At 46.3% G+C, this 14342-nt stretch overlaps 1 long non-coding RNA gene across 1 annotated transcript; it reads right to left on the bottom strand.

Annotated features, from left to right (window-relative positions):
* Positions 1-3889: 3889 nt before the first annotated feature.
* On the bottom strand, positions 3890-5051 carry LOC144095036 (uncharacterized). The gene is made up of 3 exons (XR_013306676.1): positions 4821-5051; positions 4583-4738; positions 3890-4279 (listed from the first exon to the last, which is right to left on the bottom strand). It is a non-coding gene; the product is annotated as an uncharacterized LOC144095036 (long non-coding RNA).
* Between the last annotated feature and the right edge of the window lie 9291 nt (positions 5052-14342).

Genomic DNA, 14342 nt, shown 5'->3' with positions numbered 1-14342 from the left:
CAAGGAACAGAGAGCGGATGACGGTTTTATTTTACTTGGCAATATACGAGGTGTTCCAGGTAAACCAGTCTCCGATGAGTTTAGTGTTTGCATTGGACGCGGGATATACGATAAGCGAATTTGCATCTGTTGCGCTCAAGTAGCACCGCTGTTGCGTATTTGGATTTCTCGACCTAGGTCTGAGGGGTCCTCACCGACGGGCGAGACGAGTCTGGACGCTCGCGCGATGCTGAGAACAAATAAGCGTAACGTACGGTCAGGTGCGGGCGCGGCGAGCAGACACAGCCGCGGCGGCGCCGAAGCCCGAGGACGGGGCATACCAGCGGCTCTCGAGAAGTGGGCCGGGTTAACGAAACGTAGGTGTACTTACAAAAGGGATGCTGGCGCACGTTCAGTGGCAGCAACGATAGGCTGGCGCCGCTTTCCAGATTTTGGGGGGACGCCTGTCAACAGTGGGCACGTAGACGAGTAGTTTGTTACTTGCGGCTGTAGCGGCTCGGTTGAGATCGATAATTGCCGTAATGCAGGGAGCCGCCAGGTCACGGGTTCTCAGGAAGCCGGCGACACGTGAGGGTGTCTTTGATGTACTTTCGTATTCTCTTTTTACTTGGTAAGGAAGAGAGTTTGAGTAATACTGTGTAAGTATGGTTCGTGGCACGTAAACCTAGTGGACCAATCATTTCGAGGGCCCGTTCCCGGAATGCCATTTTTTAAAAGCAATTTTGATGTTCTGATCGTGCTGAGTATTTTAGGGAGAGGGGTTTGAACCTTGCGGAACCTGGAAGACATGCCATGCAGTTTGTATACAAATCATGTGTTAGTTCGTTGTGATTGTGTGGTGCCATATGTGGGACAGGCTCCTAGGTTTCAAAACCGGGCTCTCATTGAGACAATCATAGAGTTCTGCTATCGAGAAAAATCTGAAAATTGGCATGTGTATTAGGCGATACTGCTAAAAAAATTCTCCAAACTGTTTTGCTAGCCTAATTCTCAAACGTTAGTATAAAGACCAATCTAGCAAGCTCCGGCACACCAATCCTGTATTGATAACAGCGTTCATTACCCCCTACATATGTTCGATTTCGTTCATACTGGCCAGAATAATGTGACTGCAGTGCGCGCAGCGCTTTAATAGTAGCTTGCTATATGCGTATAAATATGTTTTGGTGCTGTACGCGTGGTGTTTCGCTGTAAAAACTGTGGAGTTGCGCAGTTATTCAGTTAACTTCAAACTTTTGCCACCGCTCACGATATCGCGTTGTTTTTTCTGCGATAATAGTCAAGCAAAGCAACGCAAACAGAGGACAGACGACTCTCACTACAACTTCGGCATGTCCTTCGGACCCCGCAGCCGCTGTTTTTTTTTTTCCACGCGCGGGGAAAAAAAGGCACTGGCGTAGAGTCACGAGGGAGAAGCGAGCGCAAGCCATAACTGGTTTGCCGGTGTCCGGCGGCTCTTTCGATTAGAACACCGCTCTGCTCCGTTGCTGCCGCGGTTTTCGGCTCCGTCGCCGCAGCGCCGTAGAGGAGGCTGATGGCGCGTTCACACACTTGGACATTTGGCGGCGAGAGGAAGCGGAATCCGCGGCCGCCGAAATGCTGTCTCGTTCACACTTCCCGGCCACCGCATCGCCGCTCATCGTCTGTGTGTTGTCTGCTCACGGCGTACACAGATGTGGCAAGAGGTTAATCGATCCTGTCTACATACCAAAACTTTATGCACGCTTGCGTACTGCTATTTTCTGAACTTAACGCTGATTTGCATGTAGGACAGTTTGTGAATTTTTTTCAGTTTCCTGGTCATGAATAAAAGACAATTAATGCAGACTTCAACTTCAATTTCTGCTCCTCCTTTCGTTTGGCTGATGATGTCATCACATTCCCAGTCGTCTACGCAGATAAGGCTCTCTAGTTTCTGCTTCTCAACATCTACAAAGTCAGATGATGACGCATTGACATGGTTTGAGCTTATCAGAACCCTGAAATCTGATACATCTTGGAGTGGCTTTTCTCCTTCAACTACATGCAGTTGTAAAATTTAGGAGGCTTTAGAAGGGTGTAAACAGACAATGTCTAATACAACTGCAAGAAAGTCGGCATTGAGGGTTGGTCATTTTGTTTTCCGGTCAATCTTATCTTTCCGAAGAAGCGTTCAAGTGGATCTTGGTTCATCTTGCTTGTTAAACATATTTGAAATTCAAATCCTCCAAGAGTACATTACAAACGTCTCTTGTTGATTTTAGTGTGACCCGAAGGCCCTCACAGGTACTCTTAGTGAGAAACATGTCTTTTGTTATCAAGCCGCACTCAAGTTCCTTCTCCCAGCTGTCAAGCCATTGAATTCCGCGGCTAATAACCCCAAGGTCTGAATTCTGCCTTGTAATGCCTTCAGCCGGAAAACGTCGGTTTAGTGCATCGAAAAGATCATTCAAAAATAAAGTAAATTCCTCAGTTACTTTACTGTCACTAAGGCGGCGTACACCTTGTTCTCTGTAGAATTTAATGCCCGATGCCATAGAGCGGCTGAACACTTGCGGAGCCAATTTCACACGCATTTTTTCACAAGTAGTTGAATAAACGTGACTGTATGTTATGTTTGAACACACGGGCAAGCCTCCAGCTTTGTCCTGGTCCTCCTTATAAACTGCACTATAATCTTCCCATCTAATCCATTTGCCTTCCTTCTTCAGGTACCTCTGCGGCTTGAAGCGATTTCTAATACATTTCAATAAGTGAGGCACATCCGAAAAGGCGAACACCTTTCTTGAAGGGTCACTTGGGTGGGTGAAAGAGTTGCAACAGTCTTGAAGCTCCCGCTTATACCCAGTGTGCTCCACATACTTCTATTCGTCGATGCCCCATCGCGAACAAACCCATGAATTTTGGCACCAGCTTCTTCCATGAGCGCAAGTGCTTGAAGGACAACTGCGCAAGGACGGTGCCTGTTGTTGAACATTTGGCAGCGAAGACTCCAATTGGTTGGGCATAGCTGTCACCAAAAGGGCAAAAGATAAAAACCAGAGCATGGTCAGCAAGCTCGCCTGGGTCTACTGTCTCTGAAGTCAATCATATATATGTCATTGTACTTGAATTGACACGTTTACTCTTGCGGACTTACATTTCGTCAAAAATTATCATACCGTGTTGTTGAAAACAGTCCTTCTTTGCCAACTTCTTTAGAGCAGCAAAAAAATTGCTGTCAAAGCCAGACTTGAAGCCGACCGTCGCCATGTGACGACGTATTGTTCTGATTGATGGCAATGCTACAATTTCATTTTCCATTAGAAATTTGTATCCTGCAGGTGACCGAATATGTAGGAGCTGACAGAGCAGTACCCAGCGGTCAGAACACCTTCGGCCCTTCTTTGAATCAACCTTTCAGGCTGCCACACACTCTTTAAAAACGTGCTGCTGAGCCTCGGGAAGGTTTGCCTCCTTAAAGAGACGTTCAATAGTTTCGTCATTTAGACGTTCTAGCTTTTCTTTGCACTTAGCAAATTCTGCTTCAACTTTCTTTTTCCCGTTTAGAAGCCGTACCTTGGATTTAAAACAGGCATTTCTCGCTTTGCGTATCCTCTCAACCCTGGCCTTTTTTGATGGGCTTGCTATGAAACGAACATGCCTCACTTTGCCTTTTTATTTTGCCTGGCATGATGGATACGGAGCACATCTTTCAGTCGTTTACAAGCCTTGCAGATTGTTCCACCAGTAAGCATCATACGCTTGTGCCGCCACATTCCACAAATGTCAACATATGCACAGTCTGGATGGATGTTAAACTTTTCTTTAGAGGGGCCACCGGTGCACACATGTTGTCATGGAAACATTGAAGAGCAATTTCTACTGTACTCACAGAATTCATACTTCAGTCACTGCTCACACTCTCGACATTTATAGAGCGGCCATGAACAAATGTCCTCACCGACAGAGAGCCGTCAGTGGAAGGTGTTACATGTACTGTTCTGCGGAGATAAGCTTGGTGGTTACAGTCTAGAGTGTTTGGCAAAGCCGCTTCAGAAAAAATCACAGCATGCAGTCCAAAGTTTTCGACTACTTGCACTGCCCATGCTTTGCTGGGGAGCTGAATACTTGATGCACGTTCGCAAAGCAGTGAGAAAGACACCGGCTCTTCTCTGCCCAGGGTGTACGAAGGTGTGGCGTTGTGCTGTTTCTTGTCTTTGCTATGTTCTGAGTTTCCTTTGGGTTCAACAGGAATCCTGTTCATGCTGCTGCGTTGAGAGGAACTGGCTGCTATGCCGTCGCCTTCTGGGCTGCCAATCTAGACGACAAAAGTGTGCAGGAAGGTTAAAGGTAATGATGATATAACGAGCAAAGCTAGAATATCGAGATAAGAAAGCGACTTGCAGCAACAATTTGTGCTAAATAGCCCTGACAACTGCGCTGGAAAAAAATTTCAGTTGCAACACTGTGAATGCAGGTTGCTGAAAGAGCTCATTTCACAATGATGCAGGTAATGGTTAAACTGAGATATGACAGGATGACAAGAAAAATGACGCTGAGTATATAGTCTTCTCTCGGCCAAAAAAGCACGAAGTCATGGCAGTAGCCAAAGCTAGTTTACCCGGCATTCTTCTCTGTCCTGAGCGAAGCAAACTGTATTGTGATGCAGTTCAATCGCCTTCCCTTCTTTTAGGTATTCTTCTGGATAACTGTAAGAGTGAGACGAACTAGCAGCGACGGTGCCGTCTGCAGCGCAGTCCTGAATCGTGCTGTCAATCTGCATGAAACAAAATTGTGTATAGAATATTTGCAGCTATTTAAAAAAAAGCAACCGAGCGCGCATAAAGCGAGTAGCTTACCTCCATGTTACTTGGTTGAGCACCACGAGGCAGTGTATTTGTTGCACCATCTAGTGCCAGACATATCAGAGTGGCAGAGTCAGAGTCAAGAAGCTGTCGCTTAACCTCTGGCTCCAAGGCTGTTTCCGGATCTGCAGGCATCATCACAGCAGGCAAGGAAGCTTGGAGAGGCTGCATCACACCGCTGTCGTCGACCTTCGGCCGACATCGCTTAGATGCTTGTGCAGGAGGTTTCCCCTTCCGAGGTGGCTTTCTATGTCGCTCTGGCCGCGTCAGATACTTGGGACAGTTCGGAAATAAAGTACGAACTGCATCTCTGGAAAGCACGGGCCTCTTTTCCGCGTGAAGTAGCACTCTTCTATTGAGCTCCGCGTAATTCGCCCGGGATATCGCGTCCTCTGCAAAATGCTTGGCGCAGACATGATCAGTGGGCATTAACGTCCGGTCTGCCCTCGGAATCGCACGGCGCCACATCTCCAAACGAACATTGTCGGACGGAGCTTTGAATAGTGGCACACGCTCCGCACAAGTCCGGTAGCCCGAGTTGCAGTTCGGCACGAAGCACTTTCGTCCCATTGCGCAGCACTCAGCGCAGCACTAACCAGCTGTGGGCTTGCTGGCTTGGTTGGCTGGAAGATTCGGCTACTCTGCCGACGATAGCCAAACACAAGGTGTTGGTGAAAAATAAAGGAACTTGTTTAAAACAGCACAGCAGTGCAGCCGCATATACCAAACTGTCGCAAAAACACGTGCGCAGTGCCGCGCCACGCCGGACCGAGCCGCCTAGCGTGGGCCCCCTAGGGAGCCTACATGTCGCGCCCCCTCCCGGCTTAGGGTGGTGACTTCCTTTGACACAGCACATGCCGCCTCCCGCTAAGACCCATGTTGCCAGCGCGTGTGTTGTCATGGTTACGGCAGTGCTGTGGCATGTTGCAAGTTGCGCGTCCGCGCCATAAGTGTCGCCACGGTCGGAACGATTGCAGCGATCCTGGTATCTGGCAGCAAACGCGGCTGGAGTCAATGACACAACGCGTCTGCGCCGCCAGTGCCGCCGCGGGCAACGCTGCAGCGCAGTGGCAGCAGACGACAGCGACCGGCGCAAGCATAGCGAGCAAAGTTTTGAGCAATTTATGTTTTTACCGCCAACTCCCAGGCACCGCCACCGTCGCATTTCAAAATCGTCCCCATTGGCTCTACGGGAATGTCACACCCTTGGTTACGGGAAGACGCCGCGCCATCTTGTTCCCCGCCGTGCATAGGCGCGCATTAGCTGCTGCAGCAGTTGCGTCTTCATCGCCGTTCATCGTTGAGTGGGACAGTCATATGTTGTCGGTTGTTGCACTAAGTGCGCCAGGAAGCTTACGCAGCAGCAATGCCCGGGTGTTGCGTTCCGCAGTGCTCGAACCACTGCAGGAAGGGCACACGGATGTTTCGTTTCCCGGCTGACTCCAACCGAAGAAAACGTTGGCTGGCACAAGTAAAGCGAGACTGCTGGGAACCCACTGCTGCTTCTCGCATATGTTCTGTGAGTACCGTACCTTTTTCTCTTTTGTTACCTGCTCGCTTGTTATGTTTGGTGTACTGTGCTTCACGTTTACGATAATTAAACCACGGCCGCCTCGAACGGCGTGCGCGGCGTGGGTTTGATAACAGGCTACGCATTGCGGGCGTGGGTGCAATCTTCTCGTTAGTTTTTAGATGCGCTGGCGGCGTGTCTCGAGCACCAAGGGCGAGAAGCAGCGGTTCGCATTCGCCCTCGCTGACTGTAATTCTCACGCGAGTGCACTCACGATATATTGGCGCCCGCTTCCTTGTTTGCGCTGTAATACATGCGCCAAGAGTCATGTCAGAGAACATGACTGAGGTAGTGAAAATAAATTTCTACATCTCTCTGACATTGTACGCGTTCGCTGTTTCGTGAGCGCTGTGGTCGGAGGAACTTATTTTCAGTCAGGTCTGGTTATCTAGGCACCGTTCTGCTGTACGACGCTATTCGGTAGAAAAAGATTGGAAACCCAAGATTAGACTAAAAGAACACATTTTGTATATGCCCGGTTACTGGCATGCATATGAAGCCTTTAGGAAGCCCTTATCCAGTTTTTTTAGCTTGGCACTATAGCCTGGTAAAAGACAGCATGTGAAAACATTACAGCAGGTAGAAACAGCTCTGTAGTTGTAACGCTAGTCATGTTCCGGTTTGCAGCATTTGTCACAGTTATGTGCAGGTATGAATATACTTCTTGATGCTTATGAAGTACTTGCTGCCATTCATTTCAGGCACATTTTGAAGAAACAAGTTTCGAGCAAAACAGACAGGATGGCTTAAAGAAGCTAAGGCCAGATGCGGTTCCCACACTTTTTACTTATCGAGGTAAGCTTCTAATTTTGATCCATCTCTTAAATACAACTCTGCCTCATTCATATGAAATGTTTGCAAAGAAATTTGTCTACACGTATACGGTAGTGCTGTGGTTGCTTTGTGCAAGCTCAAAAATGTGCGCTCATCTGCTTTTAGAAGGCTGCAAAGAAAGGTTCATCACCATCAGCATTTCAAGGTCCATAGCAGGACGAAGCCTCTCCTACTGACTTCCCTTTAACCGGTTCCTGTGCCATCTGTGGCCACATTATCCACACAAACTTCTTGGTCTATTGATATGGCTTATATATCCAAGCATTCCTACAGCGCATGTTTGCATCAGCATCTAGATCCCTAGCTAGAAATTTGTTGGGATCCATGCAATTCATTACTTGTAAAACTAAATCGCGGGCATAAAAAAATATGTATATTGCACGTTATTGTAGGATCATGCATTCGAACAGCACCTTCAAACATAAAATCACCTTAAGCCGTGTTTTAACGGCTTCTGCATTACCTCTGGCTCATTTTTCACTGTAGATTGAAAAAAAAATGAATGAATGACAATCGAAATCTTCCGTGCAAGCCATAAAGGTATAAAGTATGGCACTAAACAAAACTTTTGCCACCTAACTCTCTGCCTACCCCTACTATATTTGCTTTTCTTGAACACCCACTGCTTCCCTAAGGGACTACTGTTTATCTTCTCTACACATTGAATGCACTCATATATATGATACTAAGATCCAAAACGTAACACACAGATATAGCCTTGTATTCAAAGAGCACAAGGCCACCTATAGTGTGTTTATACTTTGTATAGCATCGTTTTTTCTTTATAATTCACCCGACGCCTGCGAGAAAGGGGGCGTCTAGAATCAAACAAATATCCTAAAGCAGACTGCATACTGTGCTGTCTCATTTGTTCTATGTCACCTGGCACAGAAGCTAAAATGGCAAAATTCAGGACGATTAGTAATTCTAGTTGCATCAATGGTACCTCAGCTGCTAACACAACCTGCTGTTGAGCACAATTTTGCACGACTGAATCATTGCCAGTTGTAGCATGCTTTCCGACGCTGTTAAATATGCACTGGCGGTAAGAAATCTAAAGCCCCCCAGTACAGCTTTGGGATCTTAAAACCCAACTGATATTACTACTCCTGAAGTTTATTTGGAAGTTTTATGCAGGTACTAGGTTGCTCTTCTGTAAATGCAGAATTTCTGCAGTTCTTGAGTGTAGTGCTACCCTATTGACTGAATTTTTTATTTCAGCCATCCCGAAACACCGGAAGCCTCCGAAGAAGCGGTCTTGCTTTCGTCCGGCCACGCCAACGCAAAGCCCAGTACTTGACCCCACCGGAAATGAACCATGTGGTAGTGCTGCTCTAGAGCCTGTCTTCGCATCAACAGCCGAACAAACACAAGACTCGGCTGTGAGTGACAGCATGAGTTCCCAGGACACTGTCAGTCCACTACAATGTGCTCAGGTACCAGGGTATGATCTACCTTTAACAACCACCTTGCTGCCGCCCAAAGCTGTCGACACTGTTATCTATGCAGACAGCGTTGCCCATTCCTTTCTGAGAACAGATAAAGCCAGTGGGGAAGATTCCACTGATGAAGTCGACTTCCTCTGCCCGCAGCTTCACCCATGGAGGCCGAATCCTTAAGCGCTGAAAGGTCACAGCATAGTAATGAGCGATCAAGTAAAGAAATACCTCAAGCTGCATTCACACTTGGTTCAAGTACGGCTTCAACTGACTTGTCTCTTCAAAGACAGAATGCTGAGCTGAGAAAGAGAAATAAGGACTTGGCCCAAAAGTACAGAAACCTACAGAGGCTTCACGAGCAAACAAAGAGAAAACTGCGCAGTCTTGTAAAGAAGTCACAGTCGCCACAACAAAAAATGATAACCTTGGAACAATTACCGTTCCTCAAACACGACCAGAGAAGGGCTTTGACGGTGAAAACTACGAAGGGCCTTAAGTGGTCTGAGAAGACTATTCGAGAGGCCCTTCAAATAAAGCACGCATGTGGAACAGCAGGCTATGAATTATTAAGATCATTATCATATCCACTGCCATGCAATAGGACATTAATACGAAGGCTTCAAAATATTAAATTTTTGCCTGGAGTTCTTCATGAAGTTTTTAATGTCCTGAAATCCAAAGTAGCCACAATGCAAGACATAGAAAAAGACTGTGTGCTCTTCATGGATGAGATGGAAATCTCCCAAGGATTTGACCACGATCGCTCGCTTGATTGCTTTTTTGGGAGCACTACATTGCCGGAGTCCGCTACAGATGTTGCCAACCATGCTCTTGTGTTCATGGTTGGTGGCGTGAACACGAGATGGAAACAGGTTATCGCCTATCACTTCACTGGAAGGTCGATAGATGGCTCTATTTTGAAGGACATTGTGTTCCACTTGATTGAGCTTTGTTTTCAAATCTCGCTTAGAGTGCTTGTTGTCACAAGTGACATGGGAGCTGCCAACCGTGCAGTTTGGCGCCTGCTTGGCTTGTCCAACCACAGAAACTCACAGACTGTCTGCTGTATTCCGCACCCGCACCTCCGTGGCAGGCAACTATTCTTTATGGCTGACCCCGCCCACGTCTTGAAGAACATCCGTGCCCAACTACTCCGAGTGGGAGAATTCACTCTGGGTGAAGAAACTGTTAAGGAACAAAGTCTTCCTTCTGGCACTGTCAAGGTGGAGCATGTTGAAGCAGTGTTGAAGTACGACTGTCAAAGTGAGCTGAAGATTGCAAATAGGCTGTCGGAAATCCACATCAGCAGTGGACATTTCACTACCATGAAAGTGAACATTGCTGTGCAATTGTTCCGTGAGGCTCCTGCTGCTATCCGATATTTAATCCAACAAAAAATTTTGCCCCCCGAAGCAGAGGCTACAGCGTGGTTTTTTAACCTCGTGAGCAGGTGGTACACCCTTATGTCGGCCAGACATCCGGTTGTTGCTCTGAGCGATATAGATCCTTCAAAGCATAAAGAGGCCACTGCGCTTTTGGAACTGACGTGCAGCACTTTCCGTCAAATGAAAATGGGAGCAACGGCACATTGGAAGCCTTCACAAGCTGGCCTTCTGGCATCGACCACTGTTGCTCTCAGCCTGTCGCAAGACCTCTTGGACAACCAAAGCTACAAGTATGTGCTTCTTGGCCGGCTCGTACAAGATTGTCTCGAAAACATATTCTCTGTGTTGAGACTCAAGAAGCCGGTCCCTAGTGCATACGACGTTAAGTGTGCACTGAAGCTGATTTGTGTTGGACAGTTCATGCACACACCTACAAATTCTAGCTACGAGGTTGATGACAGCTTGCATCTAGCTGACCTCCTTGACCCAACTATCCAGAGACATGAAGGACAAAACCAAGAGCCTGAAGAGCTAGAAAACCTGTTTGTGTGTGCTCTCACAGAAGCAGAATGTGACATTCTTGCTTATCTAGGAGGATTCCTGGTCAAGTCTGTCATGAAGTCCATTGGTAACTGTAGTGACTGCAAAAATGCCCTTCTTGGAGATGCTACAAATCAGTATAGCAATCTTATTAAGCTTAAAGAGTACGTGAAAAATTCTGAGAACCTCATTTATCCAACGCAAGCAGTGATTAATGTCCTTATAGAATGTGAGGAGCAGTTTAAGACTTTTGCAGATATGAAGGAAATCATGGTGCTCAAAACCCCATTTGCTAGCATTCTGAATGCCCTGTGCAAGGCTGTCAAGTTGAACTTAGGTTGCTGTGAAACACATCATGCTCAGGCAGGGAAGGTCCTCCTGACAAAATATGTGAGGACAAGACTGAGGATCCATCTACGACAGCAGCATGCACAGAGGGTGGATGGAATGTCTAGCAAAACATGTGCCGCAACAAACCTGGTCTGAACTCTGAGAAGGATGGTAACATCATATGCTTAGATGCTTGCAGTCAGCTAGTTAATGATTTGGCCTTGCTTTCGTTGTTTTTCTATAGTTTGACACAACTCAAGAAAATAGGGGAGATGTCCTTAAAGAATTCTATCCAGCCAATGGCGCCAACCGATTTTCATGACACCATGTTTAATGCTGGGAAGTTGCATCGCTGGGAGTGGCAGATGAACGGCAGTTAACCGTGGCTTAATCGGATTGACCGCGTTGTCATGAAAATCGGTCACTGCTATTGGCTGGAGGGAAACGGTCGGGGGGCATCTGCCACTACTTCCTTGGGTTGTACCCGAATATAGCACTCTGACACTTTCACTGTGTATGTCGTGTGTACTTTGCTCGCCTGTAAATTGTTCACGTCTTTCAGCATATTTTTATGTCACCTCTCTGTAGCAAGCTGTTGCTTGCAGATTGTGTGCACTAACCAATGAAGCTGCTTTGCTTCAGTCAGCATTTGGAAATAGCAAACTGATTTACAGTGCGTGCCACTAGTGTGTTCATCAAAGGTGAAGTTTTTAGGAGCAAGTGTTGGAACTAGATGCAAATGTGTAAACCACTGTTTCAAGTCTTTTGTGAAGTGCGTAACAGTCTTATTTTTGTGGCTGGAGCATCACTACCATGCCTTGCATTATTTAGGGGCAGTAAAACATACGCTCCCACAGAGTTGCCGTGGTGTTTCTCATTATCATTTGAGTTGTTTGCATTACTAGTCCTGCTAATTTAGCCCATTTATTGTGTCCTCTGTACTGCACTCATGCAATTTGTTCATGGCTATCAGTATATTTTGTTTTATGTAGAAGTGTTCATTGAGCAACGAAGCTGCTTTACTTCGGTCAATGTTTAAAAATAATAAGCCTGTTTGCAATTACACCATCAGTGTGCGCACCAGATATGTTTTACAGGAGTGACTGATATGTGTACAAAAATTTCACTGGTTTCACAGATGCTGATAATGGAAGAATGTAATTTCATATGCACTTTAGCTGGCTGCGGATGCTTATATATTCTGTCAGTTTGCTTGAGAAAGAATATCAGCACCTCCCCTTTAATTGACAGTTGCCAGAAGTGTGTCGGCAATAAAAGAAGCTTCTTGAATGTTTACACGAAGGCATCTGAAAATGTCATTTGGTTTCTTGATTTTAGGTTTTCTCACTTGTCCCATTGTTTGTATTGCTCCTCTTTCTCTGATTCCATTCCAGCAAGTCTCATGTTACACTCTGAACATTTGAGCCTCCTACTGAACACCCTGTGTAAGTTAGTTTCTCAGCACACGTGGAAAAATGGTAGGCAATGTGAAATGAAGCACTGCTTTAATGTTAACTCAATGGCAATCTGTACAAAACTAAGACGCTTACAACACTCGATCTTAATTTGTTAACATCAGCCTCAAGATTCCCTAAATTTTTTTAAGTATGTTTATACCTTTTGCTGAAGCTACAGTGTGCTAGTATGGGGTTGCATAGCTCATTGCGTAGAGCATGTGTAATTGCTCACAGAAGAGCAAAATGCACAAACTAATGGTACATTGCACACGCAAATGCCATTGTGATGTCGGTAATAGAACTACTGGGGCACTTAAGTCTCTTCCCGTGCTGTGAATGCATAAGCATTAGGTGCTACTGTTTTGCTTCTGTTGCGTGGTTTTATTTTGAACCTACATAGACCAGCGTTAGCTCGGTTTACCGTTACATTTTCGATTCTACTCATCGAGACCTTTCAACGATATATGACGATGCTATAGCATTAGGTTCAATTTTAAATCAAATAAATAATTAATGGTAATTAAGACCTGCGATTACTCCGGTGGAATTATACTCGACATAAGCTATCCAACGATATATAGCTTGATGATGGAGCATAACGATTGATTTTTAATCACGGTTATCTAATTAATGGTCGGTAAGACAAGATTAGTTCAGTGCAATTGTACTCAACATAAGCTATCCAGCGACTTAGTGATGTAGCGTAAATTTCAATTACATTACAATTAACTAATTACCGGTAATTAATTGAGACCTACAATTAGTCCGGTGCAATTATACTCGACATAAGCTATCCAACGATAGAACACTTGCGGCGATTATGCCCGACATAAGCTACACAGCCACTACGGCCACATTCTGTACAGGCCGCGCATGAACCAAGTAATTGATAAGCATTAAAAAGTGGGCCTGCGTAATCTTTTGATTACCGTCATAACATTAAATTCTGAACGCCCAACACCTAAGCTCGGTTAGTGCTCATCGTGAGGAGGAACCCTTTTTACGTAATTGATAAGCGCTGCCTTTTGGCGCGATGACGCGCGCAGAGGAGAGACCCGTTCGGAGTGTAATGCACCGTCGCTGAGAACTGCTCTATGTCGTCGGAACGGCGTCATCTGTTGGTACTAACTTCGAAAGAAACGCCGATAAACTAGAATATAAACTAATGTTGTAGATCGCCCCAGCGACCACGCCACTGAAAGCCGGGGATGCTCTCTTCAAGGGGAACAACATGGCTGCCCGTCATGTTTAGCGGCCGTTTTCGGCAACACTGGGAGAGATGTCACCACCCTAAGCCAGGCGGCAGGCGGCATGTATGTAGGCTCCCTAGGGCCCCCCCTTTCGCAGCGCCCTCTAAGCTAGCAACCGGTTTCCAAGGCACCTCCTCCCCCCCCCCCCCCCCCACCCCGAACATATTGGCTGCGTTCCAATACTCTAACGTCTAACAAGACGTCTGGTGTGACGTCTAGGAAGCCGTCTACATGTCCCTGTATTGGAACTTGTCTACTGCTCACGCCGCCTCGCGGCATAATAAAGTAACTAAAGCTTGTGAACAGTTGTACTACAATATTTCTCAAACTGAGCAATAAAGATCATTAAAAACGTGTTTTCAACAAGTTTGCACATTTTTTCTGCAATGACTTTGCGCGTAAACCGGACTGATGGATATGCCTATCGGTCAGTCCACTTGTAGCAGACGGGGCCGCTCTCCAAAGACGACGCTAAAGAGATATGCGATTATTCTTTTATTATTGATGCTAAACTGTACATGCTCCTCGAACGTGCTCGTCCAGACGGTCCCGTAAACATAAGAAAGAATACCAAAGACTGTAATCAATGTGCGCGAAATGCGATACGGCATATACACTGCAACAGGAAAACACATGCGTGCCATTAAACCTGCTGTCTGCCGTACGTGGTACTCGGAGACGGCGAGAAACCTAAAGACAGCAGCGAGCTTT

This window comes from Amblyomma americanum, chromosome 6 (genome assembly GCF_052857255.1).
Source record: "Amblyomma americanum isolate KBUSLIRL-KWMA chromosome 6, ASM5285725v1, whole genome shotgun sequence".
Lineage (NCBI taxonomy): Eukaryota > Metazoa > Arthropoda > Arachnida > Ixodida > Ixodidae > Amblyomma > Amblyomma americanum.
This window is presented reverse-complemented; position numbering and strand designations above follow the sequence as displayed.